This window comes from Diabrotica undecimpunctata, chromosome 1 (genome assembly GCF_040954645.1).
Source record: "Diabrotica undecimpunctata isolate CICGRU chromosome 1, icDiaUnde3, whole genome shotgun sequence".
NCBI lineage: Eukaryota > Metazoa > Arthropoda > Insecta > Coleoptera > Chrysomelidae > Diabrotica > Diabrotica undecimpunctata.
In genome coordinates, this window is record NC_092803.1 from 200524833 (window position 1) to 200542739 (window position 17907).

A 17907-nucleotide genomic window follows, 5' to 3' on the forward strand; every position below is an offset into this window, starting at 1 on the left:
TGACTACGCTTCTGTAACTATGGAAAGCAGACAATTTTAGTTTTACACTTCACAATCAGATATTCAAACACGGATAGTAGATTATTGACGGATTTGATTGGTAGCTTATATAAACTACTGTTTTACAATAATTATAAAACATAGTATAGACAAAATTTTTGTGTATACTTACATATTTAGATATGAAATAATGTTCACTTGTCTTGATGACTTAAAATAGAGCTACTGAGTCGTCTCATAGTTATTGTATTGTAATTTATTTTCTAAATTCTGTTTTTTTCGTGATTCTATTTTATAAAAGACACGAATTAATAAAACATTACAAAATATCAAGTAATTATCTTAAAAGAAGAACCTCCCTTTTGATGGTACTTATTCGTTGTGATATTTGGCCACAAGTTTAAGGTTCCTGTAAGTCTTACATGTTGCTATTTAATACATTATCAAAGTTGTGTATCCATCTACTTGTCATTTTCCACCAGATTCCAGTCATGGTAATATATTTCAAAGTACAAAATATAATAATTCAAATAATTCAACTAATAAACTATAAAATATATTTCGAAGAAATGAAAGTCCATTATCCTGGATTACCTGTAGTAAACAAAATAAATTTAAAGATATGCATAAATTATTTTCTTTGTAAAATATATTCGAGTGACGTGAGTGAGCTTAGTGAAATCGTGAACAATGCGATCGGGTTTTCCAAATAGATTTGTGCGTCGATATACAGTGAATAAGACAATAGAATAGAAATATTTAGAGAATATAATTCTCCGTTAGTTTTTAAGAATTTGTAGAAACCGATTAGCATGTTAATAGTTTTTAGGAAATTTATAATTGTAGGTAAAATTGTTGTTTGTTATCTAAATGGTAGATGGGGATAAGTGTGACGAACTCTGATTGTAGGAGATTGAAAAAAAGTGGGATAGGTATGTAGGAATGGGAGTTTAGCTAGATTTTTGAGGGAGAAAATATAATGAGTTGTTTTCCCAAGGATTCAAGGCAAACAGTCGTTGTTCTCTGGCGGTTCTCCAGAGGTAGTTAGCAGTAGAAGTGAATCTTTGTGAGTTTTCGTGGAGTAAGTGTATCTGACGGAAGCTGATCCAGTAAAATATTGTAAGTTATATTTTTTTACTTATATTCCAAGAGTCACTGTTCAGGCCAGAACGAGAGATTCAGTTTGTCGAGAGGAGAAGAGGCTAGCATCATTTGAACGATACATGCATTTGAAGTAGATCATTAAAGACGATAGGCTCGCAATAATTTGTTGTAAGATTGCTAATTACCTAGGGGACTGCTAAAAATAGATAGTGTAGGCTACAAGGAACAAGGATTTAGACAACTCATCATCAGAGAGATAGTTTTACCATTCGTCAGTTTTTTTTTATTAACAACACATTTTTTTAACAATTGCTGTAGAAAAGATAGGAATATTTTGATCAGGAAATTTATAACAACAATTTTGATTTGAAATTTTAATTTATATTGTATATACCATAAATTTTTTGAAGGTTCACGTACGTAGAACCAAATTTTGATAATCATTATATGAGATATTTTTTATTGAAGATATTTAAGTGTGAATTGTATTTCAATATATAATGTTGTATCATATATGTTTTTTATTATTCCGGTATTCTTTGGACCTTACCTATCATATGTAAAGCATATAAATATATTGAAGCACGAGTAAAACCCTGAGATAAGAAAATTAAATAGTGTGATAGAATCATAATTGCATCGTTTAAATAAATTTAATTAATTAATTAATTAGCTAATTAATTGCTTGGAGCACCTCAGACTTTTAATGTCACATTAATAGATATATATATATATATATATATATATATATATATATATATATATATATATATATATATATATATATATATATATATATATATATATATATATATATATATATTGGTTTTTCTGATTTGTATAAGGCAGTATAAACAAATGGTAAACCAATTACATATATATAGACAATGTCCTTTCCATGTCATATTTTCGATACGTGGAAAAAGTACCACATTATGCAATTACGTTATGCATAAATTATTATTAATGGATAGATAAAACTGAAAAATAATTGGATGTAATGCCATCCGCTTTCAAGATAAAGGGCGTTGACGAAAAAAAAAAAAGTTTTTTACGATTTTGCAGAAACTACTGGCTATATTGTAATACAATTTTATACGAATATGTTTTAAAAGCTGATATATCCGACGAACTTGTTTTCATATCTGACTAAGTGTCAGATAGTTGTGTGTTACATTTTCTTTGTCAAGTGTTTTTAGCTCCCGGCTTGAGTTTTTCTCCTTATGATGATTATTATAAGCATCTTCTAAGTCTATTTTTTCTTCACTTTTCGAATGTTTGTATTTTTCACAATACTGAAATTAATCGTTTTTGGGAAGAAATAATGCTTAGTTAAATATATAATTAAAAAGTTTATGATATAAACCAATTTTTACAAATTCATCATTGTCTCTTTGGCAATCAGCTTTTAAGATTGTACAGATCTGTCAATTTTTAGCTCCTTCTATATATTTTTTTTGAGGTACTACTTCGACAATAGTGGCTTTCCATTTTCAGAATTGAAGAAAGGTATTTACGAACCCTGTTCATAGTTTCGTTACTCAATGTTTTGTGCATGCTATGTTTACCTCTTTAATCGTTGCTTATAAAAAGACTTTCCGTCTTCCCTATAACAGTTCGAATATATATATTGGTAACTCCAATGGTGGATATAAAATCTTTTGCACACTCTTTTTTCTGCGTATCGATATGCTGGTTTAATTATAGACATATAGGATCTCAAAATATAACTTCGTTGGTAATTTATATTTCCCATTGACAAATATTTTTTAAAGATCTGTGTTCTTTCTTGTAAAGTGAATTTTTCATCACATTTCAGTCTAAACGGATTGCAAGATGGACCTAAACTGCGAGCCTGTACAAGATTACCGTTAACATTGGTGTATTTTTGGCACGAATTTCTAAGAAACTTTCTGACATTTATTTTCCATTGGCCTGGACAAGCCTTCGATTTCCTACTTTTAGGTTTATTAATCGTCACGTCTTCTGCTATTTCAGTTTCCACATTTTCATCAAAGACCTTTCTAAATGTAGACGATACATCATCATCATCGTGCGTATCAGAACTAAAATGGGGTTATTTTTTGTTTAAACTGGTAGATGTAATTAAAAAATCGTCTTAAGTTTTCTGCTAAATCGATTGTTTGGATTAAAATAATATTGATAATATTACAAACGTTACTCCTGCTTGAAATAGGATTAATTCACTTCTTTTTCGGTAACCCTTTTGATCTGACGTTTTTAAAACAATAAATTTATTCCTTTTATTTGATGTGACACAACTTCAAAATTATCACTGATACAGTTTGAAAATATCTAAAATTGTCTGCTATAGTGGCACAACTTAAAAGTGCCGGTATTGCATAGAAACTTGATATCGACTTCCACTACACAACTAAAAAGGACCAGTACTGCAAGAAACAATTTATCTCAACCGACAACACTCAATTTTGTCAATTTTTGAGTTAAGCCACTATTGCATACAGCCGACTATTTAGTTTTTTAACTATCTTAGAGACGGTGTTACCTTTTTAAAACACTCTGTGCATTTTGCAGTATTTTCAATATCGAAACTTTAACCTTAATTTACCAGTATACTATAATTTATTCAGACTTGTATAAATATATGCTTTTTGATGAGTAATAGCTATCATTACAGCCACTAAAGTTACGCATAAAAGTCTGTTCAGAACCACTAAACGTGTATAGGAAAATTAATTTCACTGTCGTCTTCATTTTTAATTTATTGATAAGCTGGAACAAAGAAAGGTTGAAAATATGCATAAAACATTCGAAGAGATTTATTTAAATCTCATCCCGAACAATCAGATAATATATTCAAAAATCCAGAGTGTGATTCTTAGATCAGCAATCGTAAAACTACGGTGAAATAATTATCTGTAGTCAATATATGTCCCAAAGACATTTCTTCATCTGGTGGTCTTCATCAATCAAACTCACGTTAGGTTGTCACGTTTGACGTTTCCCTCTGCCCTCCTGCCGCTTCTCGATGAATTGGAAACCATTAATAACTGAGAAATATTTTATGTATGTATATTATTGTGGTTTCTTCTTCGGGAACGTTATAAGCTTGTGTAAAAAGTGAAACATTTTAAACAAATAAATTTAATGTTCCATCAATCTCCTAAATATTCGAAAAATTACTTTAATTAATAAATTATTGCTTTAGATTTGGTCGATTCATTATTGAGTTTCAGTTAGCTAACCATTTTATTAAAAAACCAAATTAATCGAAAATTGTGGAGCATCAGATAAACGTGTAAAAAATCTACAATTGAATGTTATGCTGTAGCAACGTTGTAAACGTCAAATCACATTTTGTTGACAAATTGAAAAAAAAACACCTTGTAATAATTGATTATTTTAATTAATTTAATTGATTATATTAATATTAACAAATGTTATATTTGTTAATATAACATTTGTTATAACTAGACTTCGGCAAATATGCATATTGCATATTTTGCATATTGTGCATATTTTATGCAAATATTTCATATTTTGGCATATTTGTATAAAAGTTTGCATAAAGTGCATAAAAGTTCAGATTTTTATACTGTATTTGAAAATTGTTAAACATACCAATTTATTTCAATTCTTGTATAAAATGTTGTAGTCATTTTAATCAAGAAATGATCTAAGTACGTAATCTCTACAGGTACAAAACATTTACAATTTCAAAGAAGATCAATTTAAGTAGCCCTCAACATTCTTAGAAAGTCTCGGTCACTGAGGCATTCAGTTATTGGATAATCGCTAAGGGTTCGCTCATTTGCATTTTATGATCTAATCCCCAAATCTATCTACAATTTATTGTATCTTAACAGCAGGTAAACGGCTAATAGTTTTGTTCCTAATTTAGGGATTTTCCAAAATCTCCCAGTTTATTGAATTAGGTACCTAAACATTTCTAATTTGATGCTCAGATTTGTAAATCATTTTTGTTTTGATATTCAAAGCGTAAACACTCGTTGTGCGTAACAAAAAGGAAGATTGTGATTTTATAATGCCTAAAACAACCAGTGCTTCAGCTTGGATTAAACCTTATAAAGAGCTGTCTATGGATATGGGAAAAATCTACTGTTCAGTCTGTGGCAAAATTGTAAGTATCTAATATTTTCTATTAAATATCTAATATTTCATACATACAGGGTGTGTCCAAATGACACTTACAACGTTTGACTGTAGATACTTCTCGAAAAATTGAACAAAACGATATAGTTAATGAGGGGTCAAACTTATTTACTTTTCGAGATACAGGGTGTTAAAATTAAAAAAAATTAAATTCTTTTAGTTGATAACAACAATAACTTTAAAACCAATAAACGTATTTACTTGAAATTTAGTACTCGTAAGTTGTTTTTAAATGAAAAATAGCTTCCTTTAGTGAGAAAAAATTGTCCATGGTACAATACAATGGTGTGTATTTAGAAAAATTTTTCACCTTTACTTTTTTTTATGAAGTCAGCTATTCTAAAACACAATTATTTTTATTGTAATTGAATTAACAAAAAAAAACTTTTGTTGAATTTTAAAATAAGTTATATGATGTACTAATGGTTAGTAACAAAAACTAATTTGTGGATTAATACTGCATTTAAAACACTTATCGAGTGTTTTTTTTTCCAAACCAGTTATTTGATTAACCAAAAACACCTTGTATATTTTTATATTTTAAAGGTTGGGTTAAAATAAAGGTTTTTATTTTTATTTATAGATAGCATGTGAGAAGAAATTTCAGATAGACCAACATGTGAGAACTGCTTCACACATTGCAAAAAAAGGAAAAATAGGAGAAAAACATCAAACTTCAATGGCTAAATGTTTCCAATCTACTTCAAAAAAATTAGATGAGCAAGAAACTTTTAATGAAGACTAGTGTCGCGCATTAGTGTCTGCAAACATACCGCTTTCAAAATTAGCAAATGTAAATTTTAGTTCGTTTCTAAAAAAATATTGCAAACTTAATGTTCCAAGTGATCGGTCTCTAAGAAGAAATAATGTGAACGGGCTATACTCGTCGGTGTTAATTAATATTAAGGAAGAAATTGCAGATAATTATTTTTACATATCTGTAGACGAAACCACTGATTCCTCAGGAAAGTATATTGCTCATTTATTGATTGGTGTTCTTAAAGAAGATACCTTACCAAAATCTCATCTTATTTCATGCCAGCAACTTGAGAAAACAAATGCTTTAACAATTTCGCGTTTTATACAAGAAACATTAGCAACTTTTTTTCTTCCGACAACTATTCCTTCTAATAAATTACTGCTTATTTTATCGGATGCTGCTCCTTATATGGTGAAAGCAGGACAAAATTTAAAAATATTTTTCCCAGATTTAATACATGTTACTTGTGTAGCGCATGGATTAAACAGAGTTGCAGAGGAAATACGAAAAAAGTTTCCTCTTGTAAATACCATGATATCCAGTGTCAAAAAAGTATTTCTTAAATCTCCTATAAGAATTCAACTTTATAAAGAAATGCTACCTAACATTCCTCTTCCACGACAACCTATTTTAACGCGATGGGGAACATGGTTAGAAGCAGCTAATTTTTATGCAGATCATTTTGTTAAAATAAAGAACATAATTGATACGTTAACAGATGAAAGTTCCCAATCTCTTTTGGATTCTAAACAAACTTTTCAGAGTAACTTGCTTCAACAAGAACTTTTATTTATAAAATCAAATTTTAGTTTTGTTCAAAAAACAATTACTCAGTTAGAATCACCAAAACTGTCATTGTTCGAAAGTACAGCATTAATAAAAGAATTAACGTCATGTTGTCGGAACGTTAGAGGTAATATTGGAAAAGATATTTTAAAAAAATTTGAAGCTACTATGGAAAAAATAAAGGTTACCATATTCTTTCTGAAGTAGTCAGTGTTCTAGCTGGAAATATTTCGGAAACAATTAATTTAGAACCAAATGTTTTGGTTAGTTTGAAAAATGCTCCCGTTACATCAGTTGATGTTGAACGAAGTTTTTCCATATATAAATGTATGTACTCAGACAGAAGCCACAAGTTTTTGTTAGAAAATTTTGAACACCACTTGGTCATTTATTGTTACCATAATTCTAAATAAGTTTATTCATACTTAAAAATGATGTAGTTACTTAAAATAAATGTAAATCTTAATGAATAGTAGGAAATATTTAGTTATGTACACTTTTTTTTTTAAATAAAATTGTTACTATTCTACGATTTTTTTATTTATTTGTATGCATATTTTGTAAAATATTTGCATATTTTCGGGTAAACACGTGCATATTTATGCGCATATTTTCTACATTTTTATTTGCAAATTTGCCGAAGTCTAGTTATAACAAAATTATAACAAATGTTATAATAATAACGTTGTTTTAGAAATGAAAAATGAAGTACATGTGAAATTAAGAAACGTACATATTATAAACGAAATACTTATAAAAATGTTCTATATGACATACATATCAAAATAGTATTATTCACTATTCAGATTTTGATAGTAGCTTACATACTGTAGTGGAATACATTCGGAATATTTAATAAATTGGCATGTTTTTCTTGTTTAACCCTGTATCTGATCCTGTAGCTTTTTGGCTACATCAATTTTTAACGATGATTTCAATAGCATAGTGCTTTACATACCCTATCTAGAAAGGTTGCCTTTAAGCTACAACGTCTAATTGGTGTTAAGTCTGGCAGCACCATCTATCACCAAGATTTGAGAAATTTTATTTCAATATGACCGAAAGTGAACAGCTTTGCGCGTACATACTGTTTGAAAGTGAAATAATATTTCTCAGGCAATGCATTTAAAATAAGCCTCATAAATGGGGATACAAAAATGTTTGTTCTAGTTAGCGTGTCTGGCTATATTGCCGATTTTATTGCATACCAAGGAGCTTCCACATTTTCTGAGTTGTATATGCACCTACTGAAAAAGAAACTTCTTTTGGTGTAGGTGCTAGCGTTGTTCTAAGTTTGAGTAGGACCATTTCTGATCCCTCAAATTGAGTAATTTTTTGCGACAACTGGTCCTCCGGTCTGGAGCTTTTTATTTATCTGAACGAAAAATATGGGATACTAAGTTTGGGAACAATTAATCAAAACATAATCAAGGGATGTATACTGAAAATCAATAAGGTAATGTCGAAACGTGGCAGAGAATCATATATGTACAAGTTTGATAGGGGAATTATTGTTGTTAAATGGATTAACAATAAATGTGTACTTTTGGCGAGTACTTTTTATGAGATTCAACCCCTAACTTATGTACAAAGATTCTGTAAAACCGATAAAAGAAAATAAATGTACCCTGGCTCTCTCTAATTACCCAATATAACAAGCACATGGGAGGGGTTGATAAGACAAACTCTTAACTTGGATTTTATAGAAGTCCAAGTAGAGCTAAGAGATGGTATTTTCCCATTCTGACTTGGATATTGGACATATGTGTCATAAATGCATGGATTCTCTATAAAAATGACTGCACTCAGTGGCGGATCCAGAAATTTTGGTCAGGGGGGGGGGGGGGGTCATGGGCGATTTTGATATAGGATTTAGATTTTTGCACCTTTACGATTGATATGATTTGTGACTCATCTAAGGGAACCATTTTTTCAATAATTATTTTAGGCAATATATTAAACCAAGTGTACAAGAGTATTAAACCAAAGGAAAGTTATTAAAATATAAATACTGAAAAATCAAGGACTGTCAATTTAAACTTGGTATTTCAAAGACAATTAATTTAAACCCACATATCCTAACTTATCTGGTTCGGACACGTACAAAGAATGGATGAACAACGAATACCAAAAGAAATATTAAAATGGCAACCAGAAGGAAAGAGAAAACGAGGTAGACCGAGAAAAAGTTGGCAAGGTAGACAATAAATAAAGAACTGAGAGAGAGGGCCATAGAAGAAGACCTATGGAACAACCGGACTAAGTGGCGATTGGAAGTCGGAAAACTTTGGAGAACGTTATAAACCGACAAGTGGTAGTAGTATTCAACAAAAAACATAATATAATTAAGGAATAGGTGTTTCTATAATTAGGCATATTAGGCTATAAGTGAGCGAAATATTTTTTTATTCGGTATTGAAATTTTTCTCACGAATTGTCAGCAACAGCTTTTTAATGATTAAAAATACTAAAAAAATAAGATAAGTAAGTATTATATAATTTTATAAAAATATTCTTTTCGCCTATCCGATTTAGCAAATCGCTCTATGATTGCATCAACATCTAGAGAAATTTCAGGATGCACATTAATCAGTGCTAAACCAGTTAACCTTTCCGCAGAAGTTCTATTTCTAAGCCAAGTCTTTAGACGCTTAAGCGTAGAACGCTCTGTTGTTGCACTGACTGGCAGTGTAATTAATATTTGCAGAAAAATTTTGATATTTGGATACATATAAATGAATAATATAATATCGCAGTTTTCTAATACTTCTAAAATACAATCAGGAAGTTTTCCATTATTTTGCACGACTCTTTTCCACTTTTGAATCCACAGTGAAAACACTTGTTTTACTGTGGAATATGCAGTAAGTAATGGTTCATTAATATCCTGGTGTCAACAATTTTTTTTAATGCAACTTTATCTTCTGGTGTGTTATCAGTTTTAGGTAAAACAACTTGAAGATTAAATAGATTCAAAACTTTCGGTGAAAGTCGTTCTTATAAATCAGTTAAGATATTGTCTAAAAGGGGTAAATAAATAGATCTTCGGAAATATTCTTCGCAAGAGTTAACAGATTGGTTTTGACGACAGGTTTGACGAGAAATTATACGAGCCTCTTGCACTCAAATGACGAATTGGCAAAATTTGAAAATCGCGTAGCTCTGAATTCGTGGAAGTATTAGTCGAGGTATAACTGTATTTGGAATTGTTAATTTTTTAAAGAGCAATTTAAAAAGACTACTGTATAATTCTACACTTACCCCTAGATTAAATGAGTCTGAATGATTTCAACTCTTGACTTCCTGCTTATAGGGTTGATGGGTTTTAAATTACTTTTTTTAGGATTATTTGATTGATATTTAATTTTGTTTTGGGGGTGGTCATGACCCCCTTGACCCCCCCTTGGATCCGCCACTGACTACACTGCTCTGAAAGAAAAATCTATACCTTTGAAAGCTTACCTTAGACTACAGCTAGCAAGCTCTCCCCAAGTCCTTCCCTTCAGCCTAAAAATAAAATTCGATCTCCTCCTGCACTGAGATCAGACAAAGCCACTACACAGGATTCAGTTTTTCTTGGCCCAAACATATCACCAAAGGTAGGTGTGAATATTGTACATCTGGTTTACTGATGTAGCATGCAGTAAATGCGACATACGACTATGTTTTACTCAAAGTAAAAATCGTTTTTATATTTTTACCATGAAGCATAAACGTTGGTTTGGTTACTTAGCTTTTAGTTTTAACAATTTCGCAGCATTTCATATATTCTTCTTACATACTTTCATTTTACATGTTTAATTTTTAATTTTTTATTCTACATAAACAAAAAATATTTGATAATCTGGTTTCTACCTCACCCCACACCTTAGCTATAAAAGACTGTACCTCAAACTGGCAAAGTAACTTTTTAGCTACTAATTCAAAAGTCACTTTCTTTTAGTTTTATGAGTTTTATTTTTATTGCTTATCGTTTGTGGTACCAAACTTTCACCATAAATCAAACTTCATATTTTTTTATTTATTTTTTATATATTTTATATATTTTTTATATATTTTATATATTTTTTATATATTTTAACACTTTGCCAGATACAGGGTTAATTGGTAGTGGTCCTTCATAGGTTTTTGTAAGTTCAGCAAGTGTGACTTCGGTTATAGACGTTTTAGTTGACTTTAAAGAATAAGATGACCATGGTTGAATAGTGTGGGATTTTCTTAACCGTATAATATTTGGATCATCTGAGCTAGTTTGTATCCACACTGACTGTTATTTTGCACTTTGGATCTTTTAATACTATATGTTCTGCGTCGATACGATTTTTAAAAAAGCTGTGCCCACTAGTTAGAAATTTTTCCTTAATTTGGGTGAAGTATTTTTCTAACAGTAGTAGTCGAAGTAATTTTATGACTTTCCAATTGTTATTTTGGCCGACACATCTATCTGACCAAATAACAAGTTTTCTTTCTTGGCCTGGATCAAGACGATTTAAGTTTTTAGTTATATAAAGTAGCAATGCTGATGCTATCAGCATCAGCAAAGCACCATTGTAGCAGTATTACTCCCACATTATGAACAGGGTAGTTATAAGAAAGAAAGTTGTGGCTGGTAGAAGATTGATGAGTGAGTTAGATTAGGGCAAAAATGAACTTGTTGCAAATCAGTACATAAAACGAGATAATTAGCATTTACTTTTACAATTTCAGTATCTTATCTTAACGTTTTGTAACCTGCTTCCGCTGGCATATGATGAATTTTGTTTCAATTTCTATTTTCTTTCTTTCACAATTATCGCTAGTAGAAGAAAATTTGATAAAAAGCTTATCACAATATGGACAAGTATCTGATCTGGGAAGTCCAAAACGCAAGATAAATTTACTTTTAAAAATGTCGTGGTAGATTCGTGAAGAGATTTTTGTATTAGGGTACAATTTTATAATTTGTACATTTTTGAGATGCTTAAATCAGCTGGAAGGCAACTTTTAGAAGAAGCATTTCTGCTATAATGATTTTCTTGCTGCGGAAATGACCTAATATATTCGTATATTTTCTCTAAATCTGCTACCATGAGTTTTTTTAGACGATTAGTATGTTTGCCACGTTGATCATTTAGATTTACTCCTGCTTTCATTTTATCAACAAGGTACTGGAGTCTTCTAGCGGTTTTTGAAAACGTTATTTACATACCGTTTCTTTACACACCCTTATGTTTTCTACTGTATATTTCACTGTACACTGACGACGAGATGTTGCTTCCCCAACCCTTCTTCGTGTTGGCTCTTGCAGCGAAAAAGACTGAGATAAAAATTTTGATTGGCCATTGTAACTCAGTTCTCTAAACGTTTTGAATAGTTTTGCGTGATTTCCCACTAATAACTCAGCAGAACAACGTGTAGGAGACTGCTTACATTTACAAATACGCACATAATATAAATATTGTTATAAAACATGAAACTAGTTTAGATTACTTTAACTTACTTCATCTGGGCAACTTAGAGCTTCTTTGGATACTTCTCTAGACGAAACATACGAATCACCAGCATCTCTGCGACATTTCTAATATTCCGCTTTCACTTATCAATGTTTAGCTTTCGTGTTTACCCTCTGTGATTTTCCCATCCCAGGTAATCATTAACTTGGTTATACTAAAATCTATTTTAGGTCGAAATGACAAACTACACGATTGAAAACGTTGACTTACAAAACACTGCAGAAAATTTGGCGCGAAACACGACCCACTTTAATACATACAACGTTGTTACACCGAAAGTTGAAAGTTGACTAATTTTCTAAGTCTCATAATATTCCCCATAGTCAGCAGTATATTATTTTGAACATACAGAACGTTGTTTTATGGAAAACCCATATATGCAAGTATTGGCGGTTACAAAAATATTCCAGAATAGCATTCAATTAGTGGTAGGTATGATGTCATGTGTAAATAATAACTTGATTACAGCATAAGTGAAGTTTGATGCTTTGTTTTTGTCAATTCTATAAGAAAAGTACTACATATTTTACACCTGCGATTCTGCCGAGGTGTATTGTACAAAATAGGGTTCAATTATGTCACGATTGGGTAAAGAAGGCTCAGAAAACAATGGCAATTAACAAGATCACCTCAGACTAAACCATATCTTAATAAAGCACAAAAAATTGAAAATGAAAAAAAAATATTTTTTTCAGGAATATTAACAAAAACTAGAAGCTCAAGCCACTGTCTACTCGTTATGGAAGGCTACAAAAAAAAATCATTTGAAACGAAAAATCCAATTAAATATAATGAAACCGATCGATTAATTAAAAGAAAAATAAAAGAAGCTAAAGAGAGAACGTTACATGAGCAGTGTTAAGAATTGGAAGCAAATGAGAAAAATATGACTTTTTTAACATGCATAAAAGAATTAGAAAACTAACAGGAATGAGAAAAACACTTTATGATAGGTAACTAAGAGATGAAAGTAGTCTATTTATAGCAGATATAATCCAGAAAATGCAGAGATGGACACAATATATAGCACAGCTTTTTGAAGATAAACAAAGAACAGAAGAAGCACCAAGAAAAGTTAGAAAATCCTATATCACCAACCAAAACTTGATACACTGAAATAAGGATTAAACATTTTAGTGAGCTATTTGCGCTACGTTACAAGTTTGATCTTTTTCTGACAAGCCAAAAAATTAGCTTATCTGACCGATTTATTTCATATATTTATTAGAGTTGCTAAATCCTTAAAGGCATAAAGCACTAGATAGTTTACAGTTTTTTTAAGATATGTTACGTGACTTTCGTGTTTGTCGTAGATCAGTATGGAAGGGATTTCAATTGAACTGTTGCTAAATTTGATAAAGTGTTTCATAACGTCGACAAACAGCTCGTTATTCATCCATCCACTCGGATTTGCTCAGTGTGCAAGGTGGAGCTACTTGTGTCATAATATGCTCCTTATATTATTTTCTTGGAAAAACCATCGCAGGGGGAAGAAACGTATTATTCGCACATAGAACGACACATGTTTTAATGAAAACACCTTTTTTACTGCTAGTACAACTATTCAGCTGTTTTACACCTTTCTCCGCCTCAACTTTCTTAGGTTTCTGCACTGTTGTTGTACTAGTTTCATCAAGGTTATATACCCTGTTATTAGACACAGCAGATGAACCGAACATTTCGCTATGACGAGCTATTTCATTGATTATATTTTGTAGTTCTTGTGCGTTGCTTGCTATTAGGACAGTATCATCAGCATACCTGATGTCTATGCTGGTTTCGTTAATCTTGATTCCACCTTGAACCTCGTCTAATGCTTTTCTGATTATAGATTCTGAATACAGATTAAATAATAATAGTGATAAGACGAAACCTTGTCGCACTCTTCGTCGGATTCATATATCTTCGGATGTTGTGTGCACTATTTTAATTGTTGCCGTTTGGTGCCAATATAGTTCTTAGATAATTCGCAAGTTGATGTAATTTGCAAGTAATTTGATGGTTAATGCAGTCAAATTCTTCTCGATAATCAATAAAACATGCATATACATCTACATTCATATCTCTGCATCGTTGTGTTAACACATTTAAGCCAAATAGAGCTTCTCGTATTCCCAGTCCATTTTGAAATCCGAATTGAGTGTCACTCATCTGAAATTCACACTTCTTGTAAATTCGTGTATGAATGATTCTGAGAAAAATTTTGAGGACATGAGACATTATGCTTAATATTCAATAGTCATCGCAGTTTGAGGCATTGAATTGCTGATGGATTGAGCATTGGCGCCGCTTAACAGCACCAAAAACGGTGGTACATACATAAAAGTGCATACTCAAACTCCCTTGAGGACTCCTAGACTAGTATCTTCTTTTTTTGTAATAAAGTATTCTGTTTGGAAGTGATTTTGTCCATTTTTATTTATGATAACTTATACGTGATAAATTCTTTTTATTATTCACTAGTAATATAAAATAGTAAACACTTACCCATTATGTATTTGTATTGTTCTGAAGCTATTTTCTTGTGGCATGTTGAAGTAATTACTATTTAAATGGGAATAAGCCACAATTAAAAGTTAAAGTACGTTTATTGACGTTTCAATTTCCACTTCGGAAAGAAATTTTTTTATCATTTTGAGAACGATTTCCGAAGTGGAAATTGAAACGTTAATAAACGTACTTTAACCTTTAATTGTGGCTTATTCCCATTTACATAGTAATTACATTATGTATTTGAATACACATAATTTAATTTACCAGAGAGTCAAGTATAGACATGAAAATTGCCGGCAATCTATTATTAATTCAAAATTATGTATTTTTGTCAACAGTTTTACAGCGATGTATCGCATATTTTAGTGTTAATATTATTTGTTGTTATTTTCTTTTTTCAAAAAAAAATGCTCTCACTATTTCGGTATTTAATTAGATTCATTCAATAAAAAAACATGAACGATAAAAACAGGAACAACTTACAATTTTGTTTGTCATCCCAAGCTTTACATCACCCAATTTTTATTATATTATACCACAGAACTTAGTGCATTATATATTCTTCCTTGTAACTTTTAATGTGATTGGTTTTCGAGATTCTTGCATACGTGAGTACATTTTGCTTTAGTCTATTTTATAAAGTGGTTGTGATTTGAAAGAATTGATTTATGAACATGTCAATGTAATGTGCCATGTCATAACAAATTTTGCAACTCAGTTTAGGCAGCCAGCAGATATGTTATCTACAAAAAGAAAAAATGCTACTAGACGTTATTCATATATTTCTTCAGACTAAAATTAGTACATAAATTTGTTTGTTCTATCAACCATTTTATTGAAAATATATTTTCAAACTGTAAACACATATTGTACAGTTTTATGTTAAAATAATAGAGTTTTAGTGATTTTCTATAAGCAAAAAAGGTCATTTATGTTGAAATAATTACTTGCAGTCAAAAAATCTGCTGCTTGCCTTGTCTTGGTGTTCTGCCTGTCCCATAAGTTAGAAAATATGATCAATTCAATAAAAATTTTGTTCTTCCAAGTCGTTTTTTCTTTCCTTTACCCGAATTTTTTGTAGTGTTTCATCCACGGTTGTTCGTCAAGGGCCAATATCTTGTTAAGTAACCACAAATACCTTTGTCTTTGGTCTTTGATGAAAGTGTAACGATATATCTTAGCGAGGATATCGGTTCAGACCATAATTCTCCAATAGCTGACATTAAGAAAAGTTTCTGTGAGCAGAAACAGCTTTGAACTACACTTAAAGTTTTTCTTTTGGTGTAGGTAATGTCTTTTGTGTATAGTGCACTTGTCAAGTTTTATTTGCAGTTCTTATTGTTTACGGCATTTTTGTTTGATCCACGCCACTTTTGCTCACTTAACCTCATATCTTATTTGTCGATATATTTTTCTATACCCAGCCTAGTGCTCATTTTTCACTCCCTTCTTTGTTGAATAAGGTCTAATATTAATTTCATCTGCACCACAATTTTACTAACCCACTTACTTACGTCCGATAGCCACACAATTCTTGCTTGGAAGAAATTGTAAATGGTTCGTGTGTCTTTTAAAATAACTACTTTCAAGGTGCTAACAGTCAAAGATGAGAGCAGAAAGTAAGAAAATAAGCACGAGAAGTGACTTCAACCTCACCACAATGAACATGCACTGCAGTTTCTTGATAATACAATATTTGAAAGAAGACTCAACAAAAGAAACCATTCGAATTCATGAGTTCGAATGCACTTCCGAGTAAAAGCCGTTTAAGTGATAGTAAAAAAATAATATCACAGACCATTTTGTAGCTGTATTTTGGAAAATCGTACTTTTACAAGATGTATACAGTGTGTGTCAGCCAAATGGAATAAATAAGCTAATAAATAAACGAGAGAGTATTCGAAAAAAACGGTCGAACACGTTGATTAGTATTTATAGTTGCGCATTTGTTTCCATAAAATCTTTTTATACGAGGTGTATCAGATAACGGTGTCCAATACCAACTTGCTTATTTTAAATAAAACATCCTGTATATTAATTAACTTTAAGATTTCTCAGATTATTTTAGACATTTTCTAAATGCAATGTCCTATTTAGGTCTCATTTAGGTCATTTAGGTCTTGATAATGATAAAGTAAGCAAAAACTATTTAAGCATTCCTTTTTATTGATAAGTTAAAAAAAAAGAACAAAAAAATGTTTACTTTGGTTTAAAACGCCAATGTTTTATTGTTCCATGACAGAAGTAGCTGTCAATGCTATAGTCGTTTGAATTTCGTTAACCGCAAGCCAGAAAAATGGTTCATTTGACAGAAATGCACAAAATTACAATTATACAGATAATTGGCTATGGAGATAAGACACGGACGCAAATGGAAGTAGCTCGTTTATTTCACGAAGCATTTCTTGATTTGCCGCACATATCTCAATGGACAATTAGTAAAATAGAGAAGCAATTCCACGAGCTGGGCCATGTTAGGAAGGTAAAAGAAAAAGTTGCCAATGCAATAAGTGAGGATATCAAATTGGCTGTTATGCTTGAGGTTGAGGAACACCCATATACATCGGTTCGAAAAGCAGGCCCAGTACTCGATATTAGCTATTTATCGGTTATTCGTATACTACAAGAAAACAAAATGCATCCCTATAAAATTATACACACTCAGGAGCTCATGTAAGATGAATTTGATGGGAGAACGTATTTTTGTGAACAAATGATGGCAATGTTAGACAGCAACAGAATGTTTTGTTTTCTGATGAGTGCACCTTTACTCTTCACGGTCATGCTAATTGACAAAATTGCCGCTATTGGTCCAGGGAAAATCCTCACTGGATGAGAGAAGGCAATACTCAATACCCTGAGAAGGTTAATGTGTGGGCAGGAATTTGAATGGCGACAATTATTTAGCATTGCTCCAAAATAATGTAGTGCCAACGTTGGCCAACTTGTATCCTGATCCAGGAAACCCACAAGTTCCAGCGAATATGATATGATTTCAACAAGATGGAGCACCACCTCACTACCAAATCCATGTCCGGCAGTACCACAACCAAATATTTCCAAATCGGTGGATAGGGAGGCGAGGTTCGATGGAATGGCCACCACGATCCCTCGATT